At 35.1% G+C, this 22391-nt stretch overlaps 1 protein-coding gene across 3 annotated transcripts in view; it reads left to right on the top strand.

The window, feature by feature from the left end:
* Positions 1–22391, top strand: part of ARHGAP32 (Rho GTPase activating protein 32) — a 283976-nt gene that overhangs the window by 57832 nt on the left and 203753 nt on the right. Inside the window, exon 1 of one of the 3 annotated variants that reach the window (XM_081280999.1) lies at positions 141–275. The exons of the other annotated variants lie outside the window; for them this stretch is intronic. The gene's annotated coding sequence lies outside the window, so the exon portion shown is untranslated. Of the gene's footprint in view, positions 1–140; positions 276–22391 lie in introns of those variants that run through there. 3 annotated transcript variants of the gene reach the window in all.

Raw genomic sequence — 22391 nt, forward strand, 5'->3', positions numbered from 1 at the left:
GAAAGGTAAGGACTAGCAAGAGGTTAGGAAGAGTTTTTTGTATGGATAGGCAAGGCCTCCGTGAGGGTAGGACATTAAACTGATTTGGATGAAGAGGCTTCTGGGTAAAAATCAGGGTCTTATGGTGAGGGAATACTGAACACAGAGTCCCTGGAGAAGAAGTGAATGAGGTCTACAGCAGAACTGGATGGAGAACCCTTGTGGTTGGAATTGAAGAAAGTGAGAGGAGACTGGCAGGCACCAGAGCACTACTGTGTCTGGAGTAATTGAAACAGGTGAGTGATATGATCTTCCTTAGAGTTTGAAAATATCTCTGTCTCTGCTAGGCAGTGGAAATCAGGAGCTCAAGTAGAAGTTGTTGCTAATTTAGACAAAAAAATTACAGCTTGGACTGTGGTGGTAATAATGGAAAAGAGAGAACTAGATTTGGGATATGTTTTATAAGTAGAGCAGTTGGGATTTGCTCATAAGTTTTGGATTTTGAGGGAGAGATGAGCTTTCAGTTTTTAAGACATGCTCTGTAATGGTAAAAAAGCAGAATATTAATTTATAAGCAATTTGCTCTATGATTTTAGTAGTGTTGACTGAAGGTCACTTGTCCACTTGAGTTGATTCTTTTGAATATTGAGCAAATATAGAAACTGGCTCTTGAATCTCCAGTCCTTTCCCATATGGTTTCTACCACTGCTTTTTTCTGTGGTAGAAACCCTGGTTCTCCCACTGCCTGTCGTCTTGTAAGCCCTATTCTGGCCTCTAGCTGGGAACATCTGCCCTTGTTCCATCAGCTATTTCTTGCTCTCTTTTTCTACATTACTGTCCTGTGTTCCGATGCTGGGATGTACAGATGCTTCTTTATCAGTAGAGCAAGAGCATTGCAGCCCATCCTGAACTGTGGTTAGAGGGTGATATCATAATTCCCAGGGATCTTGGAGATTTGGGTGGCTGAAAGCAGTGGAGTATCAGCTGTCAGAATTTCTGCATAATCCTATTATTTCTGATTTTGTGTAGTTAGATAAGATAAAAAACCATTTGTGAACTGATCTTAGGTTTATAAACATGTTTTAATACAACCATCACATTTCAATTAGATTGATTTTTTTTAAAAAAAGTTTTATTTACAGACAGATGCAATATCTTTATTTTTGTTTATTCATTTTTGTGTGGTGCTGAGGATCGAACCCAGTGCCTCACATGTGTGAAGCAAGTGCTCTGCTACTGAGCCGCAACCCCAACCCCACAATTAGATTGATTTTTATAATCACATCATGTTATATTGTCTTCCAAAGTCTGTAGTTTCCCTTAGCCAGATACTGTACTTCAATAATATCATTTACTCTTGGGTTTCTTTGTTATATAACTACTGCCCAAGGGTACTGTGTGTGTGTGTGTGTGTGTTTGTGTGTGTGTGTGTGTGTGTGTGTTTGTGTGTGTGTGTATGTGTGTGTATTTCCTTTTTCTTATTGGAAGAGCAGGCTCAGTAGTGGTTGTCTTCTCATTCATACACTGTAATTTTGTGCATGGTGCTCTTTTATTTAGCCACTCCTGAATTCCGGTACAATTGGTACAAACTCACTTTTGCTGTAGAAGATTGAAGTTTTCAGAACAGATTATAGATATTTACACACATAGCCTCTAAGGGTAGGGACTCAGGAAAGAGTATAGGAGGAGCTTAGTGGATGTAGGAGGAAATTGTGGAGCAGGTGAAGTCCGTGGTAGGTGCTATGTATGTTAGGTAGTTGAATTAGTAGGGGAATGTTTGGGAAGTTGCCATAACCAATGATCACAAGATTGGCAATTTAAAGCCACAAAGTTTATTCTTTTAGAGTTCTAGAAGGCAGAAGTCTGAAATGAAGATGTTTTCAGGGCTACACTCCCTCTGAAGGCTGGAGAGTTGTATTAGGGCTCTCACAGAAGGGGATATATTAGAATCAACTCACATGATCAGAAGCTGGATAGTCCCATAATGGCAGTCTGTAGGCTAGAGAACCAAAGGAACCAGTTAGCTGCTCAGTTCAAGAAGCTGGAGCCTCAGAACAAGAGGGACCAATAAAACAGCCCATGTCTGACCTGAAGGCCTGAAAAGTCCCTGAAGAATTGCTGGTTAGAGTCCACATTAGAAAAGTGAAGGAGCTAGAGTCTGATATCCTCAGTCAATTGGTAGCAGCAGTAGACACACCCACTCAAGAAGAATTGAACTTGCATCTGCCATAGCTTTCTCTTTTTCTGATTGTGTTGTCTCCTTACCTCACAGACTATTGGATGGTGCCACCCATATTCAAGGCTGATCTCCCCACTCAGTTTGCTGTTCTACGTGCGGATGATTGGTCTCTGGAAACCATAGATGAACCTAGAATTCTCTTAATCCTAGGCATCTCTCAGTGCAATCAAGTTGACCATCCAGATTAACTCTCAAAAAGGTTCTTTGTCTCTTCTATCTCCTGGGTGTTCCAGGCGTTCTTTGACTTGTGACTGTATCTTTCCATCAACGCCTCTGTCTCCTTATGGCTTCTCTTTTTTATGTTTGTTCCTTCTTCTCCCTTTTTAGGATGCTTCTCATTGAATTTAGAACCCACCTGTAATTCAGGAAGATTTCATCCCAAGATCTGTAACTTAAATCTGTAGAGATCCTTTTTCCAAATAATATAATATTCGTAGGTACTAGGTATTAGGGCGCAATGTTGGCCCCACATTTTTGGACTTAGTTATTCATTTTTTAAAATAATGTATTATATGTATATTGTTGGTATTGTCACAGGGCTTTCTTTAAATCACTTTCAATTGTGTATTTTGAAATCAGATAGTTTACAGTTATGAAATAGCATGGATCAACTAGGTAACATTTGAAAAGTAAAAGAAAATCTTAGCTAAACACTTCAGAATTAGATAATTTGTGAAGTAATTTCTCCTGAATTGTTGCAGTATCATTTTGGGGGGGTCTTCTTTTTAAAAAATTTGAAATATTCAAATATCAAAATGTTCAATATTCAATATTCAAAATATTCAAAATATCAAATATTCAAAAATCAGCATGCCAGCTCTATTCTATTTCCCAATCTTCACATTTTGTTTAAAAAAACAAAGCATCACATATGTAGTTGAACTCTGATATTATTTTACTTTCCTTTTACCTATGAGCAATCATCATTCTGAATTTAGTACATTGTCATACTCATTCATGATACCCTCTCCATTAAGTATATAGTTCCATCCATGAACAATATATAGCAGTGTGTAGCATGCATAAAACTGTATATTGTGCAGTATTAGGCTATGAATACACAGTACATATACAGATACACATGTTTGGATATGTGTGTACATATGATTTAAAAAAAGTTTTAAAATTTAGAGTATTATATTGATACATAGTATCTGGGTTCCTTTTGACATAATTATACATACAAGGAATTTGATTGGTCCCCATTTCTCCTCCTCTTTCTTATACCCTTCCCTCCTTCTCTTTTCCCTCCTCTACCCCACTGATCTTCCTTTTACACCTTTATTTATTAATTTTTGCTTGGTACTTTTTTACATGTACATAAAAGACACTCCCTTTGGTACATTTAATATGTCTGTAACATGATTCTGTTAGATTAATTTCATATTTCTCTCCCCTCCCTTCTTCCCTTTTCCTTTTTCTTTTACTCCTCTGATGTTCTCTGTATCTTTGTGATCTCTTCCTCCCACTTCTTTTTTTTAATTTTGCCTTAACTTCTTCATATGAAAGAAAACATTTGACCCTTGATCTTCTGAGTCTGGCTTATTTCACTTAGCATGATTTTCTCTATTTCCATCCATTTAAAAGCAAATGCCATTATTTCATTCTTTTTTATGGCTGAGTGAAACTCCATTGTGTATATATACCACATTTTCTCTATCCATTCATCTGTTGATGGGCATCTGCGTTGATTCCATAATTTGACTATTGTGAATTGTACTGCTATAAACATTGTAGTGACTACATTGCTGTAATATTCCGATTTTAGTTCTTTTGGTTAGATGCTAAGTGTGGGATAAATGGATCACATGGTGGTTCCATTCCTAGGTTTTTGAGGAATATCTACACTGCTTTCGAAAGTAATTGTACTAATTTGCAGTCTCACCAACAATATATGTATGTACCTTTCCCCCACATCCTCACCAGCATTTATTTTTATTCATATTTCTGATAATTGGCATTCTTACTGGAGTGAGATGAAATCTTAAAGTAGTTTTGATGATTTTCATTTCCCTGATTGCTAGAGATGTTGAACATCTTTGTGGTATTTGTGTTTCTTCTTTTTAGAAATTTCTGTTTAGTTCTTTTGCCCATTTGTTGATTTGGTTATTTATTTTTCTGGCATTGAGCTAGTTTGTTTGGTACTAGGGATTTAACCCAGGGGTACATAACCATTGAGCCACATCCCCAGCCCATTTTTGTATTTTATTTAGAGAGAGGGTCTCACTGAGTTGCTTAAGACCTTGCTAAGTTGTTGAGTGATCCTCCTGCTTCAGCCTCCCAAGCTGCTGGGATTACAGGTGTGCACCACCATGGCCAGCTGGCATTGAGGTTTTTGAAAATTTTTAAATGTATTCTGGATATTAACCTCTTGTCAGAGGAGTAGTTGGCAAGATTTTTTCCCATTCTGTTGGCTGTCTTTAGCCTTGTGTTTTCTTTGCTGTGCAGAAGCTTGTTAATTTAATTGTATCCCATAGCACCTTTAAGGTTTCTGGTCTAACTTCTAAATCTTTGATCCATTTTGATTTGATTTTTGTGCAGGTAAAAGATATGGATCTAATTTCATTTTCCTACATATAGATATCCACTTTTCCCAGCACCATTTGTTAAAAAGTCTGTCTTTTCTCCAGTATGTTTTAGTCCAGTTTTTCACTGACATTACCAAAAAACCTGAGAAGAACAATTAGAGGAGGAAAAATGTATTTTGGAGCTCAGGATTTTGGAGGTCTTAATCCATAGATGGCTGTCTCAGTTGGTTTGGGCCCAAGGTGAGGCAGAACATTAAGGTGAAAAAGTCGTGGAGGAGGAAAGTAGCTCAGGACATCCCACCAGGAATCAAGGGGTAGGGGGAGAGAAAGAGGGAGCGTTGCTTGCCCACGTGCTCTCCTCACTGTGGACAAAATATAAATTCCCTGGGTATGCCTGGAATGCCTAATCAACCCAGCTTCTCCAGCCACACACTACCTACCTATAGTTCCTATTCTGTTACTCCCAATCAGGATTAATGCACTGGTTAGATTAAGACTTTCTTAACCCAATCATTTCACCTCTAACCTTTCTTGCATTGTTTCACACATGAGCTTTTGAGAAATACCGCATATCTAAACCATAAGATATTTTTTGCACCTTTGTCAAGTATCAAATGACTCTGTGTATGTGGCTTTGCCTTTGTGTCTTTTGTTCCATTGATCTTTATATTTACTTTGATGCTGATATTATTGCTATTTTTGTTATTATGAGATTGGGTATTGTGATGCCTCCTGCATCACTTTTCTTATTCAGAATTGCTTTGGCTACTCTGGGTCTTCCCAATGAATTGAAGGATTCCCTCCCCCCTCTATTTTGGTGAAGAATGTCATTGACGTTTTGTTGGGAATTGAATTGAATCTGTATATTGGTTTTGGTAGTATGGCCATTTTGACAATATTAATTTTGCCTCTCCAAGAACATGGTAGATGTTTCCATCTTCTGAGGTCTTCTTCAACTTCTTTCTTCAGTGTTCTTTAGCTTCCATTGTAGATATCTTTTACTTCCTTTTAGATTGATTCCCAAGGTTTTTTTTTTTTTTTTTTGACAACATTGTGAAGGGGATATTTTTCCTGATTTTCTCAGCTGAATCATGTTAGAGTATAGAAGAATGTTGATCTTATATCCTACTACTTTGCTAAATTCTTTTATGAGCTCTAGTAGTCTTCTGGTGGAATTTTTTGGGTCTTCTCGGTATAGGATCAAGTCATTGGCAAACAGTGATAGTTTGACTTCCTTCTTTTCCTATTGTATCCTTTTCATTTCCTTCTCTTACCTGATTGCTCTGTCCTGAGTTTCAAGGATTATATTGAATAGAACTGGTGAGAGTGTACATTCTTGTTGGGTTCCTGATTTGAGAGGAAATGCTTTTAGTTTTTCTCTATTTGGTATGATGTTGGCTTTGGGTTTATAATGTTGAGATAAGTTTCTTCTATCCCTAGTTTCTCCAGCGTATTTTTAGTTCTTTTTTATGTTACTGAGGATTGAACCCATGGCTTTGCACTTTCTAAACAAGTACTTTACCATTGAGCTACAATTCCAGCCTCTTTATATTTTTGTACACCAGTAAAACTATATAGTATATTTTAGAACTTTACAAGTCTTATTTATCATTCTGTAGTTTTTTTTTTTTTTTTTTTTTGATACTAGGGATTGAACCCCAGGGCCTTGTGCATGCCAGGCAAATGTTCTACCACTGAACTATATCCCCAACCCTTCTCATTACTTTAAAAAATTTAGCCAGATGAGGTGGCACATGCCTATAATTCCTTCAGCTAGGGAGGTTGAGACACAAGGATTGTGAATTCAAAGCCAGCGTCAACAAAAGTGAGGCACTAAGTAACTCAGTAAGACCCTGTCTGTAAATAAAATACAAAATAGGGATGTGGTTCGATGGTCGAGTGCCCCTGAATTCAGTCCCTGGTACCTCTCCCTCTTGAAAATTTAAATGACGTTCATTTTAACTGATATATAAAAACATAAAAAAGCATATTTATTGGTGAGCTTGATATTTCAATACATGTATACTTTGTGTAATGTTTCAATTCTTTAAAAAAATCTACTCAAACATTGAATTTTCTTTTTTATGGAGGGAGTGCATGCTAGGCATGTAGTCTACCACTAACTTATACCCCCACCCCCTGCTTACTACTTCCTTATGCTCTCCGCTAGCTATTTGAAATACACAGTATATTATTGATATCTAGAGTCACCCTACAATGTAAAACGGCACACTAGAACATTTTATTCTTAATAACTTAGTAACCATTATTCAACCTCTCCTTTCCTTCTCCCTTCTCTTCCCAGCCTCTGGTAACCACCATTCTATTCTAAATTTCTCTGAGATCAACTGTTTTTTTTTTTTTTTTTGATGACATGTAGTACTTCTTTTTCTGTGTCTGGCATATTTCACTTAGCACAGTGATCTTCAGTTCCATCCATGTTGATACAAATAACAAGATTTTATTTTATTTTTTATGATGAAATAGTATTCTGTGGTATGTATGTACCACATTGAATTTACCCATTCATCACCTGATGGAAGCTTAGTTGTTTCTGCTTCTTGACTATTGTGAATAGCATTGCAGTGAACATGGGACTGCAGATGTCTCTTTTGATGTACAGTTTCATTTCCTTTGAATATATATCCAGTAGTGCAATTACTAGACCATATGGTAGTTCTATTTTAATTTTTTGAGGAACAATTATATTGTTTTTTTTTTTAATGTGTGTACTGAGTTACATTTCCATCAACAATATGGCCTCTCTTTTTTTCATTCCCTTGCCACCATTTATTTTTAGTGTTTTAATAATAGTCATTCTTACTGGAGTGAGAACTTCATTGTGATTTTGATGTGCATTTTTCTGATGATTAGTGGTGTTGAGCATTTTTTCATATACCTGTTGTCCATTTTGTGTTGGCTTTTGAGAATGGCCTGTGAGGGTCTGTTGCTAAGTAATGTGATTTTCTGCTTTGAGATTTTGAGTTCCTTATCTGTTCTGGACATTAACCCTTTGAAAGATGTATAATTTCTAAATATTTATAATTTCTAAATATTTACCCTCATTTTCTAAGTTGTCTCTGTACTCTGCTGATTTTTTTCCTTTGATATGCAGAAGCTTTTTAGTTTGATGTAGTATCATTTGTCTATGCTTTTGTTTCATGTGTTTCTGGGTTTTGTCCAAAAAATTCCTGCCTTGAATCGATCTAAGAGGGCAGATTAGACAAAGTCTGACTTTCCAGTTCCTTCATGGCTTGGGATTCAAGCAATGGGAGTACTGCTCTTCAGCAAGGTGGTTGACAGAGGGATTTCACTAAATTACTAAAATTCAGTATTGAACAGAGAATCTCAGAAACTCAGAAATTTTTGTGCATTGAACAAAGAAAAAGAATGAGTGCTGATTGTGGTAAGCAGGAGTGGTACTGGTCTTCCATAGAGGGTAGGGATAACAGAAGAAGCAATGGATAGATTTGATACATAAAAACCACATAGATCTGAAAAGCTGCTGTGAACTTAATTGATCCAGAGGCTATCTCACAAACTAGTATTTGAAATGTGCTCTGTTTTCTCAACTAGAAAATGGAGAGCTGAGATGGAAGCTATATTGAAGTGGCCACACTCCAGCTGCTACTGTGGGAGCCCAGAAGATCATAGCAGACATTTCCATATTGCCCCGGCTAGTGCATAGGTGTACCTAGCAGAACTTGAGTGAAACAGTTACAGAGATATTGTACCCATTGGGATTCAAGTTATAAAAATGAAGGGAGTCCAGTTTGCTTTTCCCCTTGAGTCTGGCAGCTCACATGATCAGCTTGAAGAGCATTGGGAATGTGAGCAGGTGAATGTGAATACACTTGGGGACTAAACTTGTGAAGATTGTGTTCATAGATATCAGAATGTGGAGGATTGGTTCCCTTGCCCTATGAGCCTCTTGGGCGTCTCCTCTTGGGACTCTCCAGACTTTTCAGCAGAGATTGGCACCTACCTGGGCTTTAGGGGTGTGTTGATCTTATTTGCCCAGAGCAGATTTCACCAAACAAAGCCCCTAAGACCTTATTAGACCAAAATCCCAGTGGGAGTGTATTTCTGGTCTGTGCAGACAAAACTCGAATTGACAGTAGTAGACATTCCACTCTACCTTATACTGATGAGAATGGAAGTTGAGAGCTATTTCAGCCAGCTGCAGTCTTAGGTCACTCCAACTGTTACTTTGGTGAGCAACACAAAGAGAGAAAGGGTTTAATAACATTCTGGTAGACTGTTTTGACCACCTCTGTGGAGACAAGTCCTTCATTTACCATTAAGGGAACCCTCCCCCCTTTTTGTTGTTCTTGATGTGCTGATTGGTATTTGTCTCTTTTCCCCTCATTTTTAGCATTTAAAAACTGTAGTTGTTTTTCATTGCCTTGTGTTTTGAGGATTAGAGTTTTTGGTTTATTGTGGTTTGGTTTCGTTTGTGTCTCTTTCCTTTCTTCTGCTGACAGCCAAATTTGCTTGCTCTTTTTCTTTCCCTTTGTTTTTCCTGTTTTTTCTCCTCTTCCTTTGTAACTGCCACCTGTTACATTCCTTCTGCTTTCATTTTGAACATTGTAAACCCTCTTCTACCTTCCTATCACATTTTTTTCAGTTAATGAACTGTTTTTTTATCATTTTTTAGAGCTAATTAGTTTATGTAAATCCTGCCCTCACCGTTCATGTTGTGGAAGACACACCTTCAATGTGCTTTTATGCCAGATAAAGTTCATGGTTATTTTTTAATTTTTGTTGTTGGCAGTTGCTAACCCACCATTCCTGTTTTTGTGGTAATTAGTGTTATAGATGTTAGAGTGGGAACTTGGTATTTATTTTAATTCTGTATATTGTTTGCATCAGTTGTTACCTCCTGTTTGTTTCCCCCTTTTCTGTGCGATGCTAGAAGCCTTTAGGGACTCTTTCAGTTCACACCAAGTATGTGGATAAACTTCCGAGGGGGTTTCAATCTAGATCGCTCTAGGACACTTTGGCAAGAGAAGACTGTGCCCTCAAAAGGCTCACACATAAGAGTGGAAGAGAAATCTATCCCAAAAGATGCAGCAAACACAACACAGGAATAAAAGAAATATGAAAATACAAGGTGAATAATACTTCCTAAAGTTCATAATTCACTAGCAACTGACTCCAAAAGTATTAAAGTGGATGAAATATTAGATAAAGAATTCAGAAGAATGATTATAAAAATGATAAATGAATTTCAGGAGAACATAGAAAAGCAGCCAAATGCATTAAGGAAATCAGTACAGGCTATGAATTTGAAATTTAATAAAAAGATAAAGATAGAGAAAGAACTAAACAGAAATTTTGGAAGTGAGAGACACAATAAATCAAATAATATGTTCAGTTGAAAATCACTCTAATAGAGTAAACCGTGATGAAGACAGAATTTCATTGCTGGAAGACAAAATGGCCAGTCTTGAACATTCAGACAGTATTTTAAAAAAGAAAAATAGTATCCAAGATTAGAATATACAAGAACTCTGGGACAACATTAACAGACCAAATTTAAGAATCACTGAGTTGAAGAAGGTCATGAGATGCACGCTCATGGAAAAGATAACCTCTCTAGGGAAATAATAACAGAAAAATTTCCAAACATATAAAATGAGATGACCATCTAGATAAATGAGGCATTCAGTACCCCATATTGACAAGATCAAAAAAGAACCTTTCTACAACACATTTTAATTGAAATACCTAATGTACAGAACACGGATAGAATTTTAAAAGCCTCAAGAAAAATGTGAGGTCACATGAAGAGGGTAGCCAGTCATAATTACTTCTAATTTCTTAGCATAGACTTTAAAACCAAGCAGGCTTGGGATGATGTGTTCAAAGTCCTGGAAGAAAATAACTGTCAACTAAGACTACTATATCCAGTAAAACTATCTTTCAAAATTTAAGAAGAAATAAAAACATTCTAAGATAAGAAAGTAAAAGAATTTCTCACTATAAGTTGGCACTACAGTACTTATTTTTTTTAAGTATTTATTTTTTAGAAGTAGTCAGACACAATACCTTTATTTATTTATTTTTATGTGGTGCTGAGGATCGAACCCAGGGCCTTGCATGTGCTAGACAAGTGCTCTACCTCTGAGCCACAATCCCAGTTCCCAGAACTTATTTAAGTAGTTCACACATTAGAAATAAAAAATAAACTGCACATCTCACAGATGAACAAATGTCATTTGAAGTATAGTTAAGCAAATGAGACACAGTCAAACATAAGAAATTATTAAAAATGGCAGGAATTAACAAACATCTCTATAATAGCATAGAATGTAAAAATGGTTTCAACTCTCTAAAATAAAAGACACAAATTGGCAGAATGCTTTAAAAAACAAGACCCAACTATATGTTATTTGCACTTTTCAGGAAAAGACAGACTCAGACTGAAAATGAAAGGATAGAAATTGATATACCATGTGAATGGGACCCCCAAACAAGAGATAGAAGCTCCTTTCATGTCTGTCAGAGCAGAATTCAAATAAAAATTAATCAGAGTGCCAAAGAAGGTCACTTCATACTGGTAAAGGGAACAATCCAACAAGAAGATATACCTATAGTAAATATTACACAATAAATAAAATGTGGGCATACCTAATTACATAGAAGAGACACTACTTGAATTAAAGCCTTAGAGAGACCCCAGTACAAAAATAGTGGATGATTTCAACCCACTTCTGTTACCAGCATGTGATCTAGACATGAACTCCATAAATTCAGTAAAGACTCTTTGAACCTGAAAAATATTTTAAATAAAATGGACCTAACAGATATCTGTAGAATATTTCATCCAACAATAGCTGAATACACCTTCTTGTCAGTGACTCATGGACCTTACCTCTAAATGGATCCTATTTTAGGCTAAAGCAACTCTTAGCAAATACAAAAAGACTGATACTGTTCCTTGTGCCTTATCAGAACATAATGGAATGAAATTAGAAATCAGTTCCAAACAACCCAACAGAAGCTGTGGAAACACATGGAGACTCAATGATATACTTTAAAAAAAAATTTTTTTTGGTACTGGGGATTAAACTCAGGGACACTCAACCACTGAGCCACATTCCTAGCCCTATTTTTGTATTTTATTTAGAGACAAGGTCTCACTGAGTTGCCTAGTGCCTTGCTTTTGCTGAGGCTGGCTTTGAACTGTGATCCTCCTGCTTCACCCTCCCGACCACTGGGATTACAGGCATTTGCCACTGTGCCCGGTGAATGATACACTTTTGAATGATAGACAAAACCAGGGGAGAAATTTAAAAATTCTTAGACTCCAATGAGAATAGTGATAGAACATACCATAACTTTGGGATGCTATGAAGGCAGTCTAAGAGGAAAACTTATAGCTATAAGTACACAAAAAATAAAAAAATCAGAAAGATCCGAATAAACAACCTAATAATGCATCTCAAGGCCCTTGAATAAAAAGGACAAACCAATTCCAAAACTAGTAGAAGGAAGAAATAATTAAGAATAGAGATGAAATCAATGAAATTGAGAATGAAGAAAAGATATAAAGGATCAATGAATTGAAGAGTTGACTCAAATGTATGAAAGATGATATATCATGAGCTATGTAATGCTTTAAATAATCAATAAAAAAAAAGAGTTGACTCATTGAAAAGATAACATTGGTAAGCCCTTAGCTAAACTAACCAAAAGAAAAAGAAGACCCAAGTTAATAAAATTATAGATGAAAAAGGAGAAATCACCACAGACATCAAAGAAATCCAGATGATCATTAGGGAAAACGTAGAAGAAATGTATACATTTCTAAACAAATACAACCTACCAAAATTGGATCAAGAAGACATAGAAAACCTAAGCAAACCATAACTAGCAATGAGCCAGAAGCAGTAATAAAAAGTCTTCCAACAAAGAACAGCCTAGTGCCTGATGGATTCTCAGCTGAATTCTACCAGATCTTTAAAGAAGAACTAATGCCATTGCTCTTTAGATTATTCTATGAAATCGAAAGGAGTGGAACAATCTCAAGTTTGTTCTATGAAGCCAGTATCACATTCATATGAAAACCAGATAAGGATGCATCAAAGGAAGAAAACTATAGACTAGTATTCCTAATGAAATGAGATATGAAAGTCCCTAAAATATGAGCAAATCATATTCACCAGTATGTAAGAAGATTGTACATCATGACCAAGTTCGTTTTATCCCAGGGATGAAATCATATGCAAATAAATAAATGTAATTCCTCACATAAATAGAATTAAGAAAAAAATTACTCAGGCATCTCAATAGATGCAGAGAAAATCTTCAACAAAATTCAGTACCCATTCATGTTAAAAGCACTGGGTAGGGATAGAAGGAATATACCTCAACACCTTAAGGCTATGTATTAAAAAACACAAAGCCAATATCATAGTGCATTAGGGAAAAACTGAATGTGTTTTCTTTAAAATCTGGACTAAGACAAGGATGTTTACTCTTACAATCCCTATTTAATATGGTACTAGATATTTTAGCCAGAGAAGTTAGGTAAGAGAAGGAAATACAATGGCTAAAAATAGGAAAGGAAGACATTTAATTATCATTTCTATTCTAAGAAGATCCCAAAAGTGCCACCAGAAGACTGCTAGTGCCAATAAATTCAGCAAAGTAGGAGGTTAGAAAATCAACATAACAAAAGTCAATGACTTTACTATATACCAATAATGAATTTGTTGTGAAAGATATCAGGAAAACAATTCCATTCACAATTGTCAAAAAACATATAAACAAAAAAGAACAGAAAGAAAAGGCAAGACAAAAATCTAGGAATAAATCTAACCAAGGAGGTGAACGTCCTCTACAGTGAAAACTATAGAACACTGAAGAAAGAAATTGAAGAAGACACAAGATGGAAAGATCCCATGTTCATGGATAGGCAGAAATAATACTGTTAAAATGGCTATATTACCAAAATCAACATACAGGCAATTCTCATCAAAATACAATTACAGGGCTGGAGATATAGCTCAGTTGGTAGAGTACTTGCCTCATATGCACAGGCCTTCGGTTCAACCCTCATTGCGCGTGTGTGCGCACAACCCCCCCAACTCCCACCCCCAACATAGTGACATTCTTCACAGAACTAGGAAAAACAGCCATAGAATTTATTTGGAAGAATAAAAGATTCAGAATAGCCAAAGCAATTTTAAACCAAAAAGCAGTGCTAGATGAGTCACAATATCTGAGCCAAAATTATTCTGCAGATCTATAGTAATAAAAACTGTATGGAACTGGAATATAAACAGACTCATAGATCAATTGTACAGAAGTCACAGGACAGACCCTCTCAGATGCAGTTAGTTACCTAATCTTTGTGGCGTCAAAAACAAACATTGGAGAAAAGACAGTCTTCTTAAGAAATAGTGCTGGGAAAACTGGTTATCCATATGTAGAAGAATGAAATCAAACCCTTAACTCTTACCCTGCACAAAAACAAACTCAAAGTGGGTCAAAGACCTAGGAATTAGACCAGAAGCTCTGCAACTCCTAGAAGAAAACATAGGATCAACACTTCAAATATGGGTACAGGCAATGACTTTCTCAAGAGGATTCTTGAAGCTCGAGAAGTAATGCCAAAAGTTAATTAATGGATGGCATCAAACTAAAAAGTTTCTGCACAGCAAAAGAAACAGTTAAGAATGTGAAGAGAGAATCTGCAGAATGGCAGAAAATCTTGGTAGCTATACTAATGACAGAGGATTAATATCTAGAATGTATAAAGAACTCAAAAAAAAAGCCAAAAAAAAAATGCCTGTAATCCTAGTGGTTTGGGAGGCTGAGGCAGGAGGATTGTGAGTTCAAAGCCAGCCTCAACAACAGTGAGGTTCTAAGCAACTCATTGAGACCCTGTCTCTAAATAAAAAAACAAAACAGGGATGGGGATGTGGCTCAGTGGTTGAATGTCCCTGAGTTCAATCCCTGCTTACCGCCCCCTTCCAAAAAAAAAAAAAAAAAAAAGAATAAATGGACAAATGAATTAAATATTAACTTTTCAAATGAATAAGTTCAAGTGGCCAAAAAAATATGTGAAGAAATGTTCAACATCATTAGCATTTAGGGAAATTCAATTCAAAACTACACTGAAATTTTATCTCACACAAGTTAGAATGGCAGCCATCAAGAATACAAATAATAAGAGGTTTTCAGGATGGTGGAATGAAACCAAGAAAGCAGATAGGTAGCTTTTTCGTAAGTGAGGTACTGGAAACCTCAGGGACACTAAGTCCACAGGATAGAAACTCTACTTCCTCAGATCCAAACTGGGTTGACATACAACATGAAAAAGCAAGGGAACAGATTGCTCCAAACAAACCAGGATTCTCCAATAAAAGAATCCATTGATACTACAGGAAAAAATGTCAGAGAAGGAGTTTAAAATGTACAGAGTTAAATTGATCTGCGAAGTAAAGGATGGTATAAGAAATGATATCAGAAAATATAAGAAGTGAAATCACTTCAATAAAGAGGCAGAGATTCAGGGGGGAAAAAGCAGAAATCCTCGAAATGAAGGAAAAAATAAAACAAGTGAAAAATTCAATAGCAAGCATCACCAACAAACTAGACCACTTGGAAAACATAGCCTCATAAACAAAATATATAATCTTGAAAATAGAGTTGACTATGGAGAGAAGATATTAAGAAACCATGAACATAACTTTCAAGAACTGTGGGATAACATGAAAAGACCAAATTTGAGATTTATCAGGATAGATGAAAGTGTGGAGATACAAACCCAAGTTATGCACAGTCTTTTTAATGAAATATCAGAAAACTTTCCAAACCTAAAGAATAAAATGGAAAATAAACTACAAGAGGTTTACAGGACCCCAAATTACAACAGACCCACATCAAGGCTCATTATAATGAAAATGCCTGACATGAAGGATAAGGATAGAATTTTAAAGGCTGTGAGAGAAAAATATCAGATTACATGTAGGGGGAAACCAATTTGGATCTCAGTTGATTTCTTAACACAGATGTTCAAAGCTAGGAGGTCCTGAAGAACATATTCCAAGTTCTGAAAGAAAAGGAACGCCAATCAAGAATCCTATTCCAGCAAAATTAAGCTTCGGATTTGAAGATGAAATAAAAACCTTTTATGACAAACAGAAGTTAAAAGAATTTGCAACTAGAAAGTCTGCACAATAGAACAGTCTCAACAAAATATTCCATGAAGATGAAATGAAAAAAATGAAAAAGTTAAAACCAGCAAAGGGAGGAGCTACACTAAAGGAATAGTCAATCAAAGAAGAAAGTAATTCAAATTAAAAACTAGAAATAAAATGACTGGGAATGCAAAATCATATCTCAATAATAACCTTGAGCAGTATGGTCTAAACTCATCAATCAAAAGACCCAACAATATTTTGTCTCTAAGAGACTCACCTCATAGGCAAAGACATCCACAGACTGAAGGTGACAGGATGGGAAAAAACATCACTGACATGGACCATGTAAACAAGCAGTGGTTTCCATCCTCATATCAGATAAACTGGACTTAAAGCAAAAGTTTGTGAAAAGGGATAAAGAGGGACAATTCATACTATTTAAGGGAATTAAACATCAACAAGACATAACAACTATAAATATTTTGCCCCACAAAATGGAGCATCTGTGTACATCAAACAGAGCCTTTTCAATTTCAAGAATCAAATAGACCACAACACATTAATACTGCATGACTTTTACATGCCTCTGTCACCACTGGATAGATCCTTTAAACAAAAACTAAGAAGTGGTAGAAGTGAAAAATACAATTGATAATTTAGACTTAACAGACGTATGCAGAATATTTCATCCATTGATGAATGATTACACTTTCTTCTCAGCATCACACAGATCCTTTTCTAACATAGACCATATTATGTAAGCTATCATGAATTTTGGCATTTAATTATAATGTTACCTTAATATATTTTTAGCATCTATAGGGTTATTTTGAAAGATTTCCATTTCCATTGATATTAATTTTTGTGTTCTTGCTTTTTCTTGATTAGACTTGTTTGATTTTCATCAAATTTTAGCTGTATTATTTCTTCTCTATTTCATATATTTCTGCTCCTACTCTTTATTTTTTTCCTTTCTACTACATAATTTGAAGACAACTTTATTATTATTCTAGCTTCTTTCTAATACAGGTAATTTAAGATATAAATGTTCATCTGAGTACTGTTTCATTTCACAGATCCTGATTTTAAGTTTTTATTATCACTTAGGTCAAAGCGCTTTTTATTTACTTTTCTTGTGCTTTCTTCCTTGACCTCTGAGATATTTATAAGTGTGCCATTTAATTTTGAAATAGTTGACATGTTAGGATGGGGTTCTATGTATATATCTTAAGGTAATTGATTTCTAATGTAGTAAATCATGCAGGAAACAGTCTGCATGATTTCATGTAAAGAAAAAGTAATGGAAATGTTTTTATGTTGATTATATTGGTTACATACATATGAAAATTGATAAAATTGCATACTTTAAATATGTACATCTTTTTGAAATTCAGTTTTACTTCATTAAAGCTATGGGGGAAGAATAGAATACAAATAATAATAAATGGTGAAGAGAATAGCGAAAAGCACTTTTATATTGCTGGTGGAACTGCAAATTAGTAATTGTAAATTAGTACAAACACTATGGAACTCAGTATGGTGTTTTCAGAAGACTAGGCATGGATCTACCATTTGACCCAGCTATACCATGCCTTGGTATTTTCAGTGTATAGTGATAGATGCATATCCACGTTTAGTCTAATTATGGAACCAAATCAGTCTAGGTGTCTATCAGTGGATGAATGGATAAAAGAAATATGGTGTATATACACACAGTAGAGTTTGCAATTTTTTTCATTGCATTGAGCAGTCTCTTATGGGTGTTTCCTTGTACATGTGTGCGTGACTTCTCTGGGGGATTCTAATAGTGAGTTTGTGGGTTGAATAGTATGGGTAATTTCAGCATTGCACATTTTAGATAGTGCGATCTATAAAGATTGGTTGTACCAAATTGTATTTAACAATGTGTATTAGTAAATGGGGAGAAAACAATTTTGTCATTGTGTTTTCAATACTAGAAGTTGGTTAGGTCACAGATGTTTTTACTACAGAAGCCTTCAAATATATACAAAAGTAAAGTTAGAATATAATGAGTTCCCGTGTATTCCTCACCTAGCTTCAACGGTTTTTATTACATAACCAATTTTGTTTTATTTAAAGCCACCGCCACTAAGCAGAATTATTTTGAAGCATATCTCTGATATAACATGATTTCATCCTATTTCAATGCATATCCCTAAAAAAGGGCTCCTTTCTTACTAACATTGATATTTACTTAGCATATATTTTTTATTGTAAAATAATTTTCATATACCAAAATGCATGTCTTACATGTGTACATTTTGATAAATACAGCTTTACAGATGAATATTTTTGAGTTATTGGTACCTTAATCAAGATATACAACACTTTGATCACTCCAACTGGAAGAAATCTATGCAAATCTGGCCCCTGTGAAAGAGAGGAAGTGAAGAAGATTGCATAGGAAAACCTCAGACTACAGTGCAGTTTCTGAAAGTTTTTCTAAAGTTGGTGGGGAATCTGTGAGAGAACTCACACGCTTCTCCCAAGTAGTCTTGCCTTTATATTCTCATGACTTTGAGTTGTTGACCAATAACAACTTGTGATAGTGTGTTAGTAATCTGAGGATATCCCCTGCCATTCTGATTCCTTGTTATTCAAACACTAATCTAGGTACTGCTGCAAAGGGATTTTTCAAGGTATAATTAAAGTCCCAAATCAGTTGGCCTTAAGAAGATTATCTTAAATTTAATGACATGGACCCTTTAAAAGGAAATATTCTGAGCTTGTTTGCAGAGAGACTGGAAGATGAGAAGGGTGGCATGCATACTGGCCGAAAGGGATATGTGACAAGGAATGCCAGTGCCTTTTGGAAGTGTAGTGTTCCCTGGCTGATAGCCTGTAAGGAATCTCCAGCTTACAACTACAAGGGACTGAATTTTGGCAACAGCCTGGATACAATTGGAAGCAAATATTTTTCAGAGCCTTCAGATCAAGTGCCAAGACTGATTGAAACCTTGATTTTGGCCTTGTCAGATCTTTCACTAATATCATTAATACCATTAGTGATCTCATTAAGCGATTAGGGTCATGGCATCAGATAAAAGTTTTCCAAAATTATAACTTCTACCTGAAAGTTTAAATTTTATCATTTGTAATGAATAGTGATAATTGTTTTCCTTTAATGACAGACTCACTTCATTCATTTTTAAGAAAATATCTGCCATGTCTCATTATTTGAGATACCCTAATTTGTCTGTCCTCCTTTTGAATAAAAATGGTATTTCATGAAAATGGAGCTAATTCATCTTGTATGTCAGTCCACTCAGGTGCTTTGTTTTGAGATAATCTTTCGTTGTACACTCTTGTATAAAATGGTATATGTATACTTTCTGTTTCACCACACAGGATATCAAAGACTTACATGTATTCAGAGGTCAGTATGGGATAAAACTAATAATTTTTCTACTTCATGAAGAAACTAGATTTTGTGTTTTGAAAGTATTGGTGACTTACTAGTACAGTTTAATATGTTGTCTTTATTCATGCTTGCATCAACATTTTTCTTTTGTTTTTCCACCGTGAGTACAAATAGCAACATAGTAGTAAAGATTGCAAGTTTTTATGAAAAGAGTTTACTTGGCAGATCCCTGAAGGGTCTTGGAATCTTCAACTATACTTTGAGAACTGCTGCTGCCTACATCTTTTTTTTTTTTTTTTTTTTTTTTAAGAGAGAGGTGAGAGAGAAACAGGGAGAATTTTTAATATTTATGTTTTAGTTTTTGGCGGACACAACATCTTTGTTTTGTATGTGGTGCTGAGGATCGAACCCGGGCCGCACGCATGCCAGGCGAGCGCGCTACCGCTTGAGCCACATCCCCAGCCCTGCTGCCTACATCTTTACCAGCATTCCTACTGTAAGGTTTTTTTTTTAACCTTTGTAGGAAGTATACAGTTATATTTTGTGGTTTAATTTTCATTTCTTAGATGACTAATTGAATGCCATTTTATTTTAGATGCACAGGACAGTAGAGTATATTTTGTCATTATACATATATGGAGTATAACTTAGAATCCCATTTTTGAGGTTATACATGATGTGGAGTTATATCTGATTGATTCTACTACCTTTCCTATTCCCATCCCTCCTCCCTTCCCTTCATTCACCTTTGTCTAATCCAGTGAACACTTCCCTTCCTCTGTTTATTGTGTGTCAGCATCCACATATCAGAGAGAACTTTTGGCCTTTGGGATTGGCTTATTTCACTTAGCATGATAATCTCCAGTTCTGTTCATTTACTGACAAATGTCATAATTTCATTCTTCTTTATGGCTGAATAATATTCCATTGTTTTATATATACATATAACATTAAAAAAACCTATTCATCTGTTGAAGGCCACCTAGGTTGGTTCCTTAGCTTAACAGTTGTGAGTTGAGCTGCCATAAACATTGATGTGTCTGTGTCACAGTAGTATGCTGATTTTGAGTCTTTTGGGTATATGCTGAGGAGTGGTATAACTGAGTGGTTCCATTACATGATTTTTGAGGAATCTCCATACTGCTTTCCTTTCCAGAGTGGTTGCACCAGTTTGCAGTCCCACCAACAATATGTGAATGAACCTTTTCTCCCACATCCTTGCCAACATTTATTATTACTTGTATCCTTGGTTGTTGTATTTGCTCTCATTTGAGTGAGGTAAAATGTCAGTGTAGTTTTAATTTGCATTTCTTCAATTGCTAGAGATGATGAACATTTTTTCATATATTTATTGACCAACTGAATGCCATTTTATAGTGTTATTGATTATTTGGATATCCTCTTTGTAAAGTGCCAGTATGTTTTTGAAGTGCCTTTTCTGAACTCTCTGATGGAAGTAGTCCTGAAGAGCCTAGCTTTAGACCCAGTGCTCTTATTATATCCAGTGGGCATCTGGAAGTCAGGAAAAAATGTCATTTTAAATAATTACAAATAAAATTATAATTTTGTTTTCGAAATTTCTACTGTTTTTCATTGTTATTATTTTTTAAGTTTACTGATTTTCTATTTCATTACTACCCCCCTCCACCATGCACAGTTTTTTTTTTTTTTTTTTTTTTTTGGTATGGTGCTGGAAATTGAACCCAGGGCTTTAAAAGGCAAAACAAGTCCTCTACCACTGAGCTACATCCAAAGCCCTCTTTTTTTCCCCCACTTATTTCGATTTTGCCTTGTCTTCCTTCCCCTTAGATTATGTATATAAAATAGATGACTGATTTTAACGCATTTTCTTTTAAAATTTTGACAATGAAAGCAACAAATTTCCCTCTACACACTGTTTTAGTTGCATCCTACACATTGCGATATAGTATAGTTTGGTTATTATTATAAAATATTTAAAAGTTTTCTTTCAATTTCTTTTTTGACCAATTGGTTATTTATGGTCTTTTCTAGATAACTTACTGTTATTGATTCCTAATTTAATTATGTTGTTATCACATATTTTACTTTGTAAAAATTCAGTGTTTTGAAATTTGAGAGCTGGTTTTTATAGCATAATGTGTGCTTTACTCTGGTGAACATTGCATTTGCTTTTGAAAAAAATTTGCTGAAATTGGGTGTAGTGTTCATTGATGTCTGTGAAAGCAAGTTGATTTAATATTATATTCTTCTATATCTTTAATTCTTTTTGTCCAGGCATTTTCTAGAGTGGGAGGTGGGGTTAAATTTTCTGGGTATGGTATAGATATTATTTCTCTTTAATTTCTATCAGTATTTACTTTAATGTCTTGAATTTATTTGGAGTACATACACTTATGATTATTATGATTATTATATTTCCTTGAGGAGTTAACATTTTATTATTTCCAAATATCCTTTTATCTTATGTAATACTTTTTTCTTGAAGCCTTTCTACTTTGTTGTATACTGATAATACTAACTTAGTCAAACAGCTTTTCTATGTTGATTATATTTTTCTGTCCTTTTACTCTTAACCTGTCTGTACCTTTATTTTTAAAATGTATTGCTTGTTAACACCATATTTTTGGATAATGCTTTTTAAAATCCAGTTTGGTGATCTCTGTATTTTAATTAGAGTGTTTAGTTTACTTTTATTTATAGGAGTTGTAAATTTCAAGTCATTGCATAGTTTTTTTCTATTGGCAGTATTTTCTGTTTACTGTGGCTTAGTTATTTTTTATTATAAACTAGTACCTGATCTTTTGTTATCTTTTTTGAAGTATTAATTTTGTCTCTAGTGAGTAGTTAAGTTACTAAGTGTTCATATTGAACATTTAGTATTCGTTTAATAGTGTGCCATTGTGGGTTAGTTTTGCCTATTCCTTTAGTTTTGGAACATAGTCCTGACTCCTAAGGTATAAACTACAAAGCCTGAAGTTTTACTCAGCAGTTTAGTTTTTCTTGACTCAAATTAAACACTGTTTTCCTGCAGTAGACAGCCGCTGAGATACTGTTTGACTTTTTTTTCAATGATTTTTGCTGGCTTTTGGTTGTCCTTGCAGATTGGAAGCAAACCTTTATGGAAC

Source organism: Spermophilus citellus (assembly GCF_964194105.1).
Source record: "Spermophilus citellus genome assembly, chromosome: 2".
NCBI lineage: Eukaryota > Metazoa > Chordata > Mammalia > Rodentia > Sciuridae > Spermophilus > Spermophilus citellus.